This window comes from Botryllus schlosseri, chromosome 4, assembly GCF_051294905.1.
Source record: "Botryllus schlosseri isolate E-star chromosome 4, Bs_hap1, whole genome shotgun sequence".
NCBI classification, from domain to species: domain Eukaryota; kingdom Metazoa; phylum Chordata; class Ascidiacea; order Stolidobranchia; family Styelidae; genus Botryllus; species Botryllus schlosseri.
Genome location: NC_137239.1, coordinates 9,625,991 through 9,644,866, shown reverse-complemented (window position 1 = coordinate 9,644,866; position 18,876 = coordinate 9,625,991). Strand labels below are relative to the sequence as shown.

Sequence of the window (18,876 nt, the reverse complement as noted above, 5' to 3'; positions counted from 1 at the left end):
TTGAAAAATTTAGGTGCCTTGCGCGGCTAGTGGCCAGTGCAATTGTTCGGCAATTACATATGACCCTTGGGCCGAAAAGGTTGGCCACCTCTGAGCTATATGGACGATATGAAGTAAGCTCGTCGACAGTCATCGTCCGAAGAAGATACATACTGAAACAACGCAAATTTAACTGTAATTTGAACCACTGCGGTGGAACAGGCTGATGCCTCGTTGGCTGGGACAGCAATAATTCTCTGTACGTAACAATCCCGGATTACGTTAAGAATGTCTGGTCCGTACTTGAAATATGACAGAACATATGGCTCTACCTGCCGCTCAGCATAAGGTATACATTTCAACTCCGATTACTTCAATTGCAAACTCAAGCTTTTCGTCATGACACTCATGACTTAGCCCGCGATAAGGTCGCCCCGAATAGGATATTGAAAATTTTGTATTGCCAACATCAATATCATATACATGAATTTATTTTGGATAGTCCGTACTGTTAACGAAAAGAATGTGTATTTCCACTCGTGTACCACCCCTGATATACCGACCTCAGACTTATACCGCGGTATGAATAAAGTACAACATTTAATGCAAATTATGCATGCATGTAGGACCACGATATCACTCTGAGTTGGCTTCTGATTTCGCGTACCACCCTTTTCGACCTTTCGGGTATGAGTTCACACTCTTTTCGCTACTAAGAGTGCGATGTTGAAAAGACTACGTGGATTCTAGTTTAATCTTACCATCTGATCAATAAATGCGAGTTCTCAATGACGCAGCGCCTATATTCATGATGTCTGAAACATCGTTATGCACCCAAAATACCAAGCAGTGTAATATCAAACAACTACGCAATCGCATATATACCCTTGGCATGCAATAACGAAAAAAAATGGTGCGTGACCAATTTGGCACGACTTTAGTTCCAATCGCATGAATAATCTGCATTCGGTGAATTTGAGACCGAGTTTCGTGACCAATTTTCGAGATTGTCGCTCATAACTTCGCACCGTTTCTTCTACCATTTCCAGAGAACAGGTGCATCAACCGCAAGCTACATGCTAAGTTCCTCTCATCTAATGTCTGGCCCCGGCTGGTTTCCTTTCAAAACGATCAGTGCCAACGTAACGATAAAATGCCACAGCTGCTGTTAAGAATAAAGTATATATTACTCAAACAAAAAACAGATGAGACCTCCGATATTCTGAAATTTTACTTCGATCAATGTTAATTAGTTAAATGACGCGTTGTAGTAAAATCTCTAAAGCTCTACACTACATATTGGATATTTACATGGCGATACTAGCTCATAGAAACGGTATCCTCAACAACGAAGAAAATGCAGGCTACTTTGAAAGAAAGAGTGGGCGATGTAATATATTTCCATGCAAACATTTTGAAAAAGAAAATGACACCATAATCGATGCGATGATAGGTCGACATAACATTTGTATTTTCACTCAGTATTAACTATGATGTCAGTTATTTCAGTAGTACCTCAAACCAAATTTCTTAGTTGGAATATGTTAGTAGTAATGTTTCCCGGATTTTGTTGTTAGACCCTCATCTCATATGTTCCAGTTTTAATGATTCTAACGTTACTATAAGCAGGTGGCGAGATAGCGCAGTGGTATAATCCGCGGCTGCAATACCAATGGGTGGGGGTTCGACTCCGACCGGGGTCGACTTCAGAATCTCGATACCCAAGTGTTGGAGATTTGCCTAGGCTCCTCCTCGCCACCACATCCGCGTAAGCGGTGCCTTGCAACAAGCATAGAGGTGGGCCGCGCTATAAGTCGGCAGATACGGAAAACAATGAACAATATCGGCCTGGTGTAAATGACCATAGTAGTCGACAAACACCATGAATACCACAAGGCAAGCAAACAAACAAGCATTATTTCATTCTCACTATAAAACATTTTCGCACATTTTCCGATGCTTGGTAATGATCGCAATCATTTAAAAGGTTAATGGTCAATGGATATCGCTATATGAACACATCACAGTAGTTTCTGCCATTATAATGTATTACGTCGCGGTTAAAAACGAAATTTCTCGGATATTTATTCGTGGCAAAAGATAGTCGCTGTATCGTTCGTTGTGAAGTTAATCTGCATTTGGCCGATAGCGGAGTACATGAATGGGTGCGTAGATTTCCATCAAGTCGATTTTCTCTGGGTTCGACTTCAATAAAGTGGGGTAATTCAAGCAAATACAATGTACTATACAAGGTATTGTATACGAGCTTTCTCGGGGTGCTAACAACGTGTCTGGGTGCGAAAAATTGAAAAGCTAACGCCACGGAAATTGTCGTCAAGATTAAGCTTTAGCGCCGACAGCCACTTGGTGTCAAATTCCCTAATTCATCACAGTCCAGGATGTTTCAAACTACTTTCGCTTGCGATAAAATTATTAAGATGGCGTTCGGGCATCAATGCGGGTCATGTTTCGTTGTGTTGTCAATACAATATGTCTGCTCAGTGCTCAATCTGATGTGCTATTATAGCTGCTAAAGTTGTTGGCAGACGCACGAAATACTGCACTGTTCTGTTCGCAACGGCGCAGGTCCGATTTTAGATGATCAAGCGATAACTACAAACATTATATTTCAGAGCGATCAATCAAAGGCGAGCACTACTATGATTTGACAATTCGCGAAGCAAGATTCGCAAGCATTGTGAATATGGTAGAAGTACACAATGGCCACCGAACAGTCGTAGGTGTTGTATATCATATATATCGTGGTATCTGCGTGTACTCTAAAGTGGTGAAAAAAAAAACGATTGGATCGCTCCCATTTGGTTTTTATTTGATTAAATTGTGGTAATTCAACTTACTGTTGAGCCCGGGTTATTTCAAGGCGCTACTAAGTAGGGATGATGGGAACGTGAGGTTCGCGTTCACGTTCTCTGTGTGAAACTTAGAAATTTGGAGGTTCGCGTTCACCAATGAACCTTGGTAGGTTCTGCACTGTGGACCTTTTTCATGTATTACAACTTTTTCCGTCATTATAACGTCTTTCATTGTAATTCTTTGCACTTCAACTGTGGATCACTCTCCCCATGGCGCTGGTAACATGAAAATAAATTTAGGACTAACCGAGCATGCACGTTGCCGAAAGTTTGCTTGGGATGTTAAGCTTTCCGTTTGCGAAACTTTAGTGACTCTCTGCTGTGAGCTTTACCCGCAGTCAACAAATAGCAAGAACGAAGCACACGGTATGTAGAAAATCAGCGAATTGTGCTTAGTCAACCAATCAATTATTCACAGCAACAAAATATATATAAAGAATGCATCGATGTCCAATGTGAAAATCTATCAGGCGCACAGGATCTATCTTGATTTGATAACCTTGTTGTATCCTAAAAACCAAATCCTTCCGATGGGGGTGTTGACTACTGTATAACTTGTTTTGGAGATAATATCTGGGGCAAGTATAGAAACCGGTGTTTCACTCTTAAGAAGTGAAGCGACGGAAGATATAGACTTTGTGGAATTAATATACGATTTGGTTACACCAGATGATAAGTGACGTTTATAAACTTAGCATGTACTTCAGCATTCCAGAATAATATGGCCAGAGTCGTCGCTAGTTATCATGTACAATTATATACTACTTTACATAAATGCAGGGTTATAATTAGTAATAGGACATCACGTCGCGTTCATACGATCCAGAACCTTTCAGAACTTCACATCTCTCCGATAGCAATGAGCAGTGTTGGGATGACTCGAGTCATGACTTGACTCGAGTCAGACTCGAGTCAACTTTTTCGTATAACTTGACTTGACTCGAGTCACTTTGAAAAAATGACTTGACTTGACTTGACTCGGAGCTTCGAAAATGTGCATTGACTCGTGACTCGGAGTAAAATTTACGAGTCAATTTCAAGTCATAAAGTAAACAGTGTCAAAAAAATCGCTGTATCTTGTGTATGTTCGGATTGTTCCAGATGCGCCGGTGTCACTTGTGAGAGCAACCAGTCATTAACTGATTCTACGTTACACTGATCCCCCATTGTTACATCACAAATAAATTGACCACAGACTAAACCAGTGGTTCTTAACCTTTTTTCTTCCAGCGCCCCCTTTCAAAAATTATTGTGCTCCAGCGCCCCCCCCCCAACTACATATTGTAAGAAATGTAATAAAGACAATGAGTAAGAGGGAGGGCCGTAACAGCACTTCGTTAACCCCCCTAAAAACGATTGCCTTGCGCATCCATAGCGTGATAGACCGAACTTCTGAGGGCTTCGCACCCACGAACCCCATATCGTGATTTTGATGGTCAGCAAAGTTTGTGTGGCCTGGTCGCCCTAGGTACCAAAATTTTCCATAATGCATGAATGAATAGGTGGTAATTTCATATTTAAGTCGCTATAAACCTTTTATCCTCTCAGCCCACGTAATCATATTTACCAGTAGCACTGAGTGAGCTGTTGTATAGGAAAATAAAGGGCACGTAATTAATAATTAAACATATTCGGGCGTGCCCGCAGGTACAATTATTCGTTACCAGGGCCGTAAAAGCACTTTGTCAGCCCCCCCCCCAAAAAAAAACGTTGGTCCTGGACCCCCATCGGGTGATAAACCAGACTTCCGGGGGACTTCACTCCCAGACCCCCATTAAGCTGTCCGCTATTTGCTGATAGCCTATTAGGTATCTACATTGGGTGTCCATTTACTGAGGCAGCTATTCTCGCCTATTCGCACGAAGTGCGAAAAATTTCACTAATTAATGATTGAATTGGTCAATATCATCAGGAATTGCATGTAAATTGAGATCAATTTTTATGCTCTCTCTGCTCACGTAAACACATTTACCGGTAGAGCTGAGTGAGGTGCAATGTTCCCTCTAAGCTGCGCACGTGCGCAGTGCTGACACGGTCTCTGCGCACAGAAAATCTACGTTGCGCACAACAAATCCGGAGTTATTACCTTTTTTTAGTCGTTACGCACTGTTGTCCAAGGGTCAGCGCAGTGAGTTTTTGAGTGTGCGCAGACTCATCAAAACTTAAAGCGAACATTGTGAGGTTTCTTGGAAACTGTGGGGCCCGTTACTAATAATTAAACATATTCGGGCAGTCGAACCCGTTGGTATGACTTCGTTGCATGATGTTATTTCGTGACCCCCTGTCTGCAATATCAAAAGATATAGAATTGCTCAACGGGGATATCGCCAAACAGGAATATCCCTGTCGCCCAATCGTACTAAACTAAAAGACGCACACGATTTCAGATTGGTATTTCTTCACTGACATATAATTTTTCCCTGCCAGATGGAATTCGTCTTCTGGGGTTCAGATTGCCAAGACAGGAACATTCGGTGTCAGTCATTTAGGCGCCCATGGACGGACAATTAAACCTATATGTATTTTGAAGGCTATATGTAACGAAGTTTTCGGTGTTAATTTGCTCTGAATACTCATTAAGGATATGTTCTATCACCACATCATCTACTGCGAAGCCATTTTTCTCCAGCGCCCCCCATACCGCCCCCCTGAGCCCAGCGCCCCCCATATCGCCCCCTGAGCGTTTCCGCCCCCTTCAAGATCGCCAGCGCCCCCTGGGGGGCGCTGGGGGCAAGGTTAAGAACCACTGGACTAAACGATCACAGCTTACATTGTCGAAGTAGTAGTAGAAGATTAATCTAAATGGCAATGTGCCTCTGTTTCTCAGACGGCACAATGCTTGCGTTGCGCGGTGCTCACATTTACCAACCCTCTTGTATGATTTAAATCGAACAAATACGGTTTGTCCGTTTATATTCTCACGGATGTGTAGATGGGTAGTGCACTCTATTGTATCACATCAATTTGTTTCAACTTATCGAAGCTTCGCATCAGGTCCTATATTTTGGCTGGTAATAACTGACTGGAGCATGTAGCTGTACAGTTACTCGCGTATTTTATTAGCAGTAAGGGATACAACGTCTTTTTACATGGATATTTACCTAGATATTTGGTACTTGATTCAAGATAAATGATCAATTAATCCCCTTTCACACAGCTAGAAAAATGTTATGGTTCTGAATCATCACGTATACTTCGAAAATTCAATTTGACTTGATTTGTGACTTGACTCGTGACTTGACTTGACTTGACTCGAGTCACCTTTGAAAATCGATTGACTTGACTTGACTCGAGTCAAAATCTTCGATGATTCGAGATGACTCGTGACTCGAAGGTAGGGACTTGATCCCAACACTGGTAATGAGTAGGGATGGTGTGAACCTCTGAAAGGTTCTGTGTGAACGCGAACGTGAACCTCATGACGTCACGTGACGTCATATTGGTAATTTCAACCCTACATTTAAGTGAAGTGATAGCCTTTATTAATGTACAAATGCTGAAGTAATATTTGACGTTTTAAACGTCGCCAAATAACCTCATAAAATCAATATCTTCCGTCGCTTTGCCAACAATTTCGACGAGGACTTGCAAGGAGATATAAGCTTGCGCCTTAACGGGCTTAACCCATCATCATCATCATCATCATCATCATTGGTTTCTTAGCAATTTGATCAGTTCAATACACCACAAAAAATGCGATACAATGAAAAGACAGGAATATGTCGACAAGACAGGACAGACAGGAAGACCCCTGTTGAAGACCGGACGTATTCGGCGTCTGAGTATAGCTACGTTGATATTGACCAGAGGGTGAAACGGGTTTCTACACTTGCTACCGATATTACCCCAATAACAAGTTATACAGCAGTAGCCAACACCCCGATTGCACGAATTTGGTTTTTATCATACAATAAACATGTGAAATCAAGATTGACCCCGTACACCAGCTACATTCCTTACATCAGACAACATTTCATTGGTTGGTTGATTGAATGAGCATCAATCGCGGACTACCCACAACGTCGTGTATTTCGCTCTGTGTGATTGCGGGTCAAGCTAATAAACAGAGAGTCACTAAATATTCGAGCAAACTTTTGTAACAAGTATAATTTTTGACATTGTCCAAGTACATGCTCGTTTAGTGTTGATTTTGTATGCTGCCAGCGCCAGGCATATAGTGGCCCGCTGTTGAAATGCGACAAATCTCAACCGAAGATGTTATAATGAAGAGGAAATTGTAATGTATGGATAATGTTCACAGTGCAGAACCTACCAAGGTCCATATGTGAACGTGAACCTCCAAATTTCTGAGGTTCACATACAGAACGCGAACGTGAACCTCACTTTCATAGCATCCCTACTAATGAGGTGTTTTGATGCAAACAAGGTTTAGATGAAGACTTCGGAAATTGTCACAAATTAACCGTAAACGTCGACAACGACTTTGTTACAAATTTTAACATGGCTACATATTTTTCGGGATATTTCGGAAAACTCTGATGTGGAGGCCAAATAAACCTAGAAAAACCACGATCCTAGATTTCACTGAAATATCGATAAGATGTATGTGAAACTGGAGCCTGACAGACATCAATTACAGTAACAGTCATAGCAGCCTTTGATATTGAATCTCCAACAGTTCATACTACACACTTTTGCTCGTTTAACACTGCAAATATGTTGCTTTCCTCTCGGCGTATCGCTATGAAACAATTGGTGCGCAGCGTCGATAGTTGTTGGTGTATTAAATATATCTATATCAGTGCTCTTCAACCTTTTTCGACGTGGTACACCCTTTTAACGTTTGCTCAAAACTCGTACACCCCTGTTCATTTGGGGTCTTCAAAAATGACTTTTTTTCTCAAATCGTACTGGCTACTTGATAACATTGTTAGGTTACCTAACTTAAGCCAACACACCAAATTTGGTTCAATTCCAACCGGTAGCCGTATTGCTACGGGAGAAGAAAGTTTCTATTTATTATATAAAATAAATACCAAAAAATTTGAAATTTTTCTGTTCACCCATGAAAGTATTAGGTTGTCTATAAAAACGATGTCCTTCAAATTTGGTTCAATTCCAACCAGTAGAAGCGAAGTTATTGCCGTCAAAAAATTTGTATTTGAATAAAATAGTATTTGGTCACAGAGTCTATTCGCAGCCAGTTAAGCCACCCGCCACGCAAATTGGAATTTATTTCGTGTCAGCCCAACAACAGCATGACATTACGAACGATAATCAACCTAAATGTAATAGTATTGGGGAGAGAGTAGGTTAAGTTGCTGCTGCAGAAGCGGCAATTCAGATCAGCGATGATAGCAGGCGCACCAGCCTACTACGTATCAGGCCTGCCCCACACCACACACAGTCGATAGTAGCACTTGGGCTGCAAGAGATGTCAGTAACCTCAGATCGTATGCCGCTATACACAGTCTATTTTTCGCTAATTTGCATACCTAATAACAAAATACTAAATTTCAAATGTATGGCGAAATATTGGAAATAAAATCGGCATTTTAAAACGAAAGGGTTTCGATTTCAACATGGAAGCTGTTTCGACCCTGGCTGGCTACGTCACTTGATTTATGTGCATTGCGGTATTTATTAACGTCGGGTAGGAAGTACCGATTCATTAAGTCTGAGATATCGCGGCGATTCCCTCAAAAATCACTAAAAGACAAACGACTAGCTGAACACATGTTTGTTAACTGTATACTTTCCAACACCAAACGGAACCATTGGTCTATTGCCGACGGCTAAATGAATAGGATAAATATTTAATTATGACATCACAATCAAGCGGTGTACAGTATTGCCATAGCGTCCTATATGGTGTCGACACAGGCAAATCTCACGCCTCAGTGAAATTGTATCATGTCACAATTTCCTATATGGTGTCGACACAGGCAAATCTCACGCCTCAGTGAAATTGTATCACGTCACAATTTCCATTTGGCTACAGGCAATTTGACGGTCATTTTTGACCGGCTTGCCGAGCATTAAATTTGGTACAACGGGTATCAATCGAAAGCTGACTCTGCACTGATTACGAAAATATAAATTTTATTCCGCTGGTGGCCCTGGAACTCCCACAATCAGCCTCGAATTTTTCATTGTTATGGAGATTGGCATTGGGACGCAACAATACTGTCTGGCGAAACGAGAGAGTAGCTCAAGAGAAAAAGGTCCTAAAAGCATTGTTGCGTCCCAATGACAACCTCCATAACAATGAATAAGTCGAGGCTGATTGTGGGGGTTCCAGGGTCGCAAGCGGAATAAAATTTATATTTTCGTTATCAGTGCTGAGTCAGCTTTCGATTGATACCTGTTTTACCAAATTTAATGCTCGGCAAGCCAGTCAAAGATGACCGACAAATTGCCTGTAGCCAAATGGAAATTGTGACGTGATACAATGTCACTGAGCCGTGAGATTTGCTTGTGTCGACACCATATAGGACACTATGGTATTACACTTGAGATAACATCGTATCATATTGCTCATTAACCTGTGCGTCAAGCTGTACTTGCCCATAAACCTGCCTTTGTGATAGCTAGCCATCGGCTCATAGAAAAACGGATCTGGTACGCCCCTGTACACCCCATCCGAGTGGTACACCCTTTGCAAATTCTGGTACACCCTAGGGTGTACGACAACCCCGGTTGAAGAGCACTCATCCATATCACTGCACTGCGAATGATCGCAACAGTGTTATCCATTCCCTATTTCTGTGAGTGATTTTCGTGTATTTTCATTGAACTGACCAGATTGAAAGTAATAGATTCGATTCATTATTCCTGAGACAACCAAGTAGTGTTATCATGCCACTTTGGTACCGTCCAATCAGAGAGCGCCACGTCATCCTAATTGCCACGCCCATTTTCATACCCTAAGGGTACATTCATCTGCTACGTCATCTGTGCCACATCATCAAGCGCCACGCCTATAGTGCCACATCATCCATCCATTGCTATATCATCACTGCATTGATTGCCGCATCTTGATACTTTTCTTAGATATTCTATTATGTGTATTTAGGACTAATGTCATCCATCCATATTTTTTATACTTGATTTTATGTGTACAAGTTACCGTTGCTGCAGTCTCCACATTTTACGACTTATGATTGCCACGTCAAAACTTACCTTGGCTAGAATCGACAGATATTCTATCATGTGTATTTAGGACCTTGTATTTAAATTCCGATTCAGATTATACATAACTGCGAAAACTATGATATCTATGCAAGGCTATATTCTCCGGATAATATTAATATGTGTATTTAGGACTTTATATTTTCGCGGATAATATGAGCTCTCAGATAACACATTTCTGTGAATGTGAATTTGAATTCAATTGATTTATGTGCGTATTTATATCTGCAATAACACTTCGCTAACGGAAACCAGTTATTGTCATGATAACCAAAAACTATGATGTATATGCAAGGCTATATTCGCCAGATATATATTATCATTATGTGTATTTAGGACTTTGTATTTTCACGGATAATATGAGCAACGCTGAACTAGGTGTGGTTTTATGATGATATTTCAAAATTCTACACAACATCACTAATTACTTAATATAAAATGCGATTTTGAGCGCTGCGACTTGATAATATTAATCCCTTCGCTTCTGATGCATGATTTTTTGTGATAAGGACCTAGAGGTAACATTCAGAGTCTGCAACGATTGTTTGGATATACATTATAGCAATACCCCACTAAACTATAGGCGGTTATATTACTATATTGGTCAGAGATAACTCTTCCGTCCATATTTTTAAACTTGATTTTATGTATACAAGTTACGGTCTCTGCAGCCTCCACATTTTACGACTTATTTTCATTAGACGCAGGCAAGCGATTCTCAAGTTCGGAGCTACGGAAACAAATCACTAGCATGTGCGCGTTCCGAATAGTCTTGTATAATTTTCTAAAGTCGTAACAGCTTAGTAGCATATACGCGAATCCCAAGGCGAAAATAATCGAACGAACTATAGCCGCAGGCGTGCGATTCGCAGGGCTTTAATTATACAAACACTTTCGATGCCTGTACGCGAACCCCAGCGTTATAACGATTAGGTCTAATTAGCGCGTTCTGAAGCCGTAAATTTAGTCAACATCATTGGGATAGCCATGATTTAAAGATGGTGATCGAGTGTGACAATAGCACTCGTCAAGGTTAGACAAACATAACTTTAAACTACTCTCTACTTCACAAAATATAAAGTTATGAAAGTAAGCAAATTTCTATGAGAACCCGTTAAATAGAAGTAAAATTAGCCTAGAAACATAACTACTTACTGAAAAATCGTTACGTAGAAGTGGAGTTAGTCTACGAACATAACCACTTACTTACTTTGAAATCTCTACTTGTACTTGTATTCGAGCAGAATTGCGACCGATGCATTAATGACTTTAATACTATGCACGTTAAATTATCCACACCTATGAGTCGAAATGTTGTTAAGTAACTCATGTTTTCAACATAACCTAAACGCAAAGTGGACGAATTTCCATGTTGATCAAATACCACAAACTTTGCTTGCTTTCAGAGTTAGTAACTGAGCGCATCACAGAATTTACCCAAAAAAGTCGGTACTCCGAAAATTTTGTAAAGTAGAGCTTTTGGCGTTGGACTTAAGTTCCAATGAACAAGTGTTCGCGTAGGTTCGAGGTCTGAATGAGTCTTTTAAAGTAGATAGAAACGAAAAAACTAATCGAAAAAATTTACGAAGTTTGGATGCGGCATATTTAGGTTTTTTAAAAATTATTCATACCCACGATTCGAGATATTGTTAACTAACTTATGTTTTCGACATAAGACAAGCGTGAAGTGTACAAATTTCGATGTTGCGCAAATACCACAAACTTTGCTTGCTTTCAGAGCTGACAACTAAATGCAAGACAGACTTTACGCAAAAAACTTATACTTGAGCACTACGAAATGTACAAGTACTTTACCTTGACACGACGTTTTTTGTAAATTGAATACTAATTTTAATAAAAAATAAAAAAGAGCGAAAAACTACATTTTATCCCGGAACGCAACATGAGAAATCATTTCGATAATATCCAACATGCTGGTTCACTTCGAGGGTAATTTGTAAAACTCAAATATTGCATGGTAAGACTTCGCAAATTTTCGATTTATTTTTGCTATTTTTCAATTTCGTTAGTTCTCCGCCTTCAAATATCATGTTATACAAATATTATGTATACGGAACAAGTATAAATCTGACTATGTTGTTGCTATTTACAAAATTACCTCCCTCAGTAACCAATTTCGCGTAGACTATGCAATTTTGTAAGGTATATAGAAAACTACTTTTAAACTGTTACACTTATACTGCGAGTAGCGTTACACTGAATATTAAGTTGCTTTTCTGAAAATTTTGTCAAGTTAATAGTTTAATAACTTATACTTCTGCACTACGAAATGTACAAGTACTTTACCTTTACACGACGTTTTTGTAAAATGAATACTAATTTTATTAAAAAATAAAAAAAAAGTGCGAAAAATTACATTTTATCCCGGAACGCAACAAGAAAAATCGTGTGAATTTGTAAACTACTTATTCATGACATAATATTAATTCTACTTGTACACGTTTTTCACATTTTATAACACTTTTAGTCGTACTTGACAGTTTCAGTTTTAAATAAAATTCGGAATATAAACTAATCGAAAAATTCGGTAACCAATTTCGCGTAGGCTATGCATACAAATGAGGAAAGTTACATCAACGCGTGTTAACTAGTTGTATCGAGTTATCGAATGATTTTTTCCTTACATCAAAACAACTAGAATGTTTAACTACATTAAAAATCGTTCCTAACCCTTTACACACCAGCGATAAATCGTACAAGCAACAAGTTTCGAGAATCGAGTTTTTAAATAACGTGAAAGTATCACACCACAAAACTGCGATAGCCTTCAAAGTTGATCAGTAAACAAGTACTTGCACTCCATCAGAATATAAAAGTAGCTTATCGCGTATATGTACCTAATACTAAAGTGTTTATGATTTCAGATCGCATCAACTTCATGACATTTTCAGTAATAAACAGAAGTATAGACCTAGAATGCTAACTTTCTTCGTGAATAGCTACTTCTAGCTTAATTTAATGGATTTATCTGAGATCATTGCTTCACTTAATCTCTCTAAAATGTGCATTATACAAGTACGTCACCATCGAATCCCTCTGGCTATAACTATATGGCAGTATAATTGCGGCAAACCCTCGAGTGCTAACTTTGAAGAAGCTTAGGTATCTAAATGAGCTCTAGGACATTGTGATTATGCAGCATACCAAATTTCATCACACATTTCCCGATGGAACAACTTTAAAACTAACGCAGTTCTTTAGCAACTTTTGCCTAAATCTGTTTTCGGTAGCGTGTACCTGTACATAGTCAGCTTTAATAACGGAATTACCATGCTAATATGTGACTCCTAACCTTGAAACTTGGTACGTAGTTGTAGGACATTGTGATTATGCAGCATACCAAATTTCCTCACGCATTTCATAATGGAACAACTTTAAAACTAACGCAGCTCTACATCGACTTTTTTGCGTACCTATACATAGTCAACTTTAATAACGGAATTACTATGCTTAACATTGAATCCAAACTCGAAACTTGATACGTAGTTGTAGGACATTATGTCAATGCACCATGCAAAATTTCATCACACATCTAATGATGGAACACCTTTAAATCTAATGCAGTCGACTACCGACTTTTACGCATATCTGTTTCGCGTGAACATAGCATATACCTATACATAGTCAATTTTAATAGCAGAATTACCATGCTAAACATTGAATTCCCACCTTGAAAGTTGGTACGCGGTTACAGGACATTATAACAATGCGCCATACCAAATTCCGTCACACATTTCGTGATGGAACAACTTTTAAACCAACGCAGTTCTATACCGACTTTCGGCTAAATCTGTTTTTCCGTAGCGTAGCACGTACCTATACATAGTCAACGTTAATAACGGAATTACCATGTTAATAATCGACTCCCCACCTTGAAACTCGGTACGCAGTTGTAAGACGTTATGACAATGCACCATGTCAAATTTTGTTACGCATTTCATGATTGAACATTGAACAACTTTAAAACTAACGCAGTTCTATACCGACTTTTGCAGGAGCGTAGCACTTACCTATGCATAGTCAACATTAATAACGGAATTACCATGCTAAACATTGAATGCGCAACTTGAAAATTGGTTCACAGGTGTAGGACATCATGACAATGGAACCTATCAAATTTCGTCACACATTTCATGGTGGAACACCTTTAAAACTAACGCAGTTCAATACCGACTTCGCGTGAATCTGTTTGCGGGAGCGTAGCACGTAGGCTACCTATGCGTAGTCAACTTTAATGACGGAATTACAGATGTAATTAAGTTTCAACACTTTTACAATGATTCGTCTTGCTTCCTATAACATCCCACTCGAAGCCCTCGTTATTACGCTGTGATATCAGCCTGAGCTATGTCTTGAAGCCTACGGGACTCTACAAATTGTTTTGATTTATTCTGCCCGTTTCAATTTAAGATAAGGAAGCCCATTTCACTCAATGTATCGATGCCTACGGTACTCTACAAAATTTTCTGATTAATTCTCCCTATGTTAATTTATCATAAGAAAGATTATTTGACTCCTAAAGTACGAAATACTTGTTCGCTTGAGCTAAGCCGCAGCGCTTGGTGTGGAATTTTACGACGTATGTGGACTCATTTCGAAGGGCTCTATGCCATAGCAGCATACTTTACGCCCCAATTCGATTCCCACACATTCCATATAATTACTAACAGAACCATTGAGTACCAGCCTGAAATTTTGCGTAGTACTAGATGGCATGTATACAATTTCATGATATCCGACAGTACGACGGAGACTATCAAAATATCGAAAGAAGCCCTCTATTCTTTTCTGAAATAATCAAGGTTTTATCAGGACTTCCCTTCATATAAACTCCAGCAGAATCACTAATAACCTCTCAAGTTTACTCAATTTAATCTAATTTGATACTCGAGTACTAAATCCCTATTTTCTGCAAGTATGATAGAGGTTATCGCTCGATACTCAACGATTCTTAATTTTGCTGGAATACAGGTACAATTAGGGATTAAAAAGTAACTAACGTAGGTGGTTATGTTTGTAGATTATTTACACTTCTACTTACCATTTTTGTAGGAGAAACTACCTACTTTTAGGACTTTATATTTTAAAGTAGTCTGAGGTTACGTTTGTATCACCTTGACAAGTGCTATCATCAAAAACTGCTTTTGCTAAACTCTTACACTTTCACTAAACTTCTACACTGAATCTTGTAAAGTAGATAGAAAATACTCGTACTTCTTGAGAATACCCAAGTAGGTATTATGCCTACATGCACCAAATACTCCCAAGTCCTTATGATATTGGAGTACATCAACTTCATGATAGCTACAGTATTAAACAGAAATTGACCTAGAGTACTAACGTTTTACTTACTCGGAAATGACTACTTCTACCTTATTTTAAAGGATTCCTCGCTCGGAGCGAAATTTTATGTGGTTTGGGATAATATCCAAGATGTAGGCTCACTTTGAAGGGTACTTCGTAAAACTCAAATATTGCGCAGTGAGAGTTCGCAAATTCTCGACGTAGTTTTGGTATTTTTATTGCGATAAGTCATTCTGCAGCGCGAAAATGCGTCGTAGGATATAGATGAAACTAGCACCACTCATCAAGACCACTGACAACAGTACATTTCAGCATTTAGTAGCAGTAAATTTCTAGTAAAGTACAAGAAGTGATGATTTCCGAGTGAGGTAAAAAGTATGTATTGACGGTATAGTTTACCTGAAAACCGAAAACTCTGAAATAGAAGTAGATGCAGTGTAAATAGTTAATCACTTGATTAAGTATAGTTCAAGCAGATAAAACCTATACCTGAGTACTACAAAATGCACGAATACTTCGCTATCGACTCCCTCCACGTAAAAAGTGACGACGTTTTAAGGCTATTTTTACCGATATTCGACAGTTTCAGTTTTAGATAAAATTCGGAAACCAAGTAATTTCATAAACATAAGCTAATTAAATGAATTTACTCGAATGTACTATGCCGCGCTGATAAGATTAATTATAATATACTTATCATGTCACAGTGATTTTTCTAGAGTAGAAAATCTTTAAAATGTAGTAAGCAGGCCAATATGAAGATATTCGTTGAGCTGAATAAACATAAAAAAATAATCTAGACTACTTTATCGGTACTTGAAAGTTTCAGTTTTAGATAAAAATTTTCCCTTTCACCTATAATTACAACTCCTCGCTATCTAAACATGTTTAGAATATATTATTTGAGATGATATAAACCCGTAAACTAATCAAGTAGCATTTGGTAGGATATAGATGCAACTGACACCACTCACTAAGACCATTGGCCCACTGAAAAAAGTACATTTCAACATTTTAGTAGCAGTAAAGTCCTACTAAAGTACACGAATTGATGATTTCCGAGTGAGTTAAAAAGTAAGTATTGAAGGTATAGTTTGCTCGAAAACCGAAAACTCTGAAATAGAAGTAAAGCAGTGTAAATAGGTAATCACTTCATTCAGTATAGCGCAAGCAGGCCAAACCTATACTTGAGGACTCCAAAATATACAAGTACTTCGCTATGTACTCCCTCCACGTAAAAAGTGACTAGGGTTTAGACTACTTTATCGGTACTTGACAGTTTCAGTTTTAGATAAAATTTGGTAAGACTTTAAATTTTAAAGTAGCTTGAGCTTACATTTGTATCACCTTGACAAGTAACATTACCAGACATGAAAATGATATCATCACCTAATACAGAAGTTAACACACGTCAATGTGCTTCGGAATTCATGAGAAATTGCTTACTAAGAAAAGTATATTATTGTATACACAATAGTAGAGAGAACCTTTAAAATGTAGTAAGCAGGCCGATGGATATTCGTTGAGTTGTATAAGCAGAAAAAACATTCCCGCGCGCGTCTTAGTATTAGGTTGTAGGGTTAGAAAGTGTTAGGTTTAGGAGCGCGCGGGAATATTTTTTCTGCTTATACAACTCAACGAATATCCATCGGCCTGCTTACTACATTTTAAAGGTTCTCTCTACTATTGTGTATACAATAATATACTTTTCTTAGTAAGCAATTTCTCATGAATTCCGAAGCACATTGACGTGTGTTAACTTCTGTATTAGGTGATGATATCATTTTCATGTCTGGTAATGTTACTTGTCAAGGTGATACAAATGTAAGCTCAAGCTACTTTAAAATTTAAAGTCTTACCAAATTTTATCTAAAACTGAAACTGTCAAGTACCGATAAAGTAGTCTAAACCCTAGTCACTTTTTACGTGGAGGGAGTACATAGCGAAGTACTTGTATATTTTGGAGTCCTCAAGTATAGGTTTGGCCTGCTTGCGCTATACTGAATGAAGTGATTACCTATTTACACTGCTTTACTTCTATTTCAGAGTTTTCGGTTTTCGAGCAAACTATACCTTCAATACTTACTTTTTAACTCACTCGGAAATCATCAATTCGTGTACTTTAGTAGGACTTTACTGCTACTAAAATGTTGAAATGTACTTTTTTCAGTGGGCCAATGGTCTTAGTGAGTGGTGTCAGTTGCATCTATATCCTACCAAATGCTACTTGATTAGTTTACGGGTTTATATCATCTCAAATAATATATTCTAAACATGTTTAGATAGCGAGGAGTTGTAATTATAGGTGAAAGGGAAAATTTTTATCTAAAACTGAAACTTTCAAGTACCGATAAAGTAGTCTAGATTATTTTTTTATGTTTATTCAGCTCAACGAATATCTTCATATTGGCCTGCTTACTACATTTTAAAGATTTTCTACTCTAGAAAAATCACTGTGACATGATAAGTATATTATAATTAATCTTATCAGCGCGGCATAGTACATTCGAGTAAATTCATTTAATTAGCTTATGTTTATGAAATTACTTGGTTTCCGAATTTTATCTAAAACTGAAACTGTCGAATATCGGTAAAAATAGCCTTAAAACGTAGTCACTTTTTACGTGGAGGGAGTCGATAGCGAAGTATTCGTGCATTTTGTAGTACTCAGGTATAGGTTTTATCTGCTTGCACTATACTTAATCAAGTGATTAACTATTTACACTGCATCTACTTCTATTTCAGAGTTTTCGGTTTTCAGGTAAACTATACCGTCAATACATACTTTTTACCTCACTCGGAAATCATCACTTCTTGTACTTTACTAGAAATTTACTGCTACTAAATGCTGAAATGTACTGTTGTCAGTGGTCTTGATGAGTGGTGCTAGTTTCATCTATATCCTACGACGCATTTTCGCGCTGCAGAATGACTTATCGCAATAAAAATACCAAAACTACGTCGAGAATTTGCGAACTCTCACTGCGCAATATTTGAGTTTTACGAAGTACCCTTCAAAGTGAGCCTACATCTTGGATATTATCCCAAACCACATAAAATTTCGCTCCGAGCGAGGAATCCTTTAAAATAAGGTAGAAGTAGTCATTTCCGAGTAAGTAAAACGTTAGTACTCTAGGTCAATTTCTGTTTAATACTGTAGCTATCATGAAGTTGATGTACTCCAATATCATAAGGACTTGGGAGTATTTGGTGCATGTAGGCATAAAACCTACTTGGGTATTCTCAAGAAGTACGAGTATTTTCTATCTACTTTACAAGATTCAGTGTAGAAGTTTAGTGAAAGTGTAAGAGTTTAGCAAAAGCAGTTTTTGATGATAGCACTTGTCAAGGTGATACAAACGTAACCTCAAACTACTTTAAAATATAAAGTCCTAAAAGTAGGCAGTTTCTCCTACAAAAATGGTAAGTAGAAGTGTAAATAATCTACAAACATAACCACCTATATTAGTTACTTTTTAATCCCTAATTGTACCTGTATTCCAGCAAAATTAAGAATCGTTGAGTATCGAGCGATAACCTCTATCAT

The 18,876-nt window shown here is 38.4% G+C and overlaps 1 protein-coding gene across 3 annotated transcripts in view; it reads left to right on the top strand.

Moving 5' to 3' along the window:
* LOC145438075 (uncharacterized) overlaps positions 1-18,876 on the top strand; it is a 103,392-nt gene that overhangs the window by 44,636 nt on the left and 39,880 nt on the right. The window lies entirely within an intron of this gene.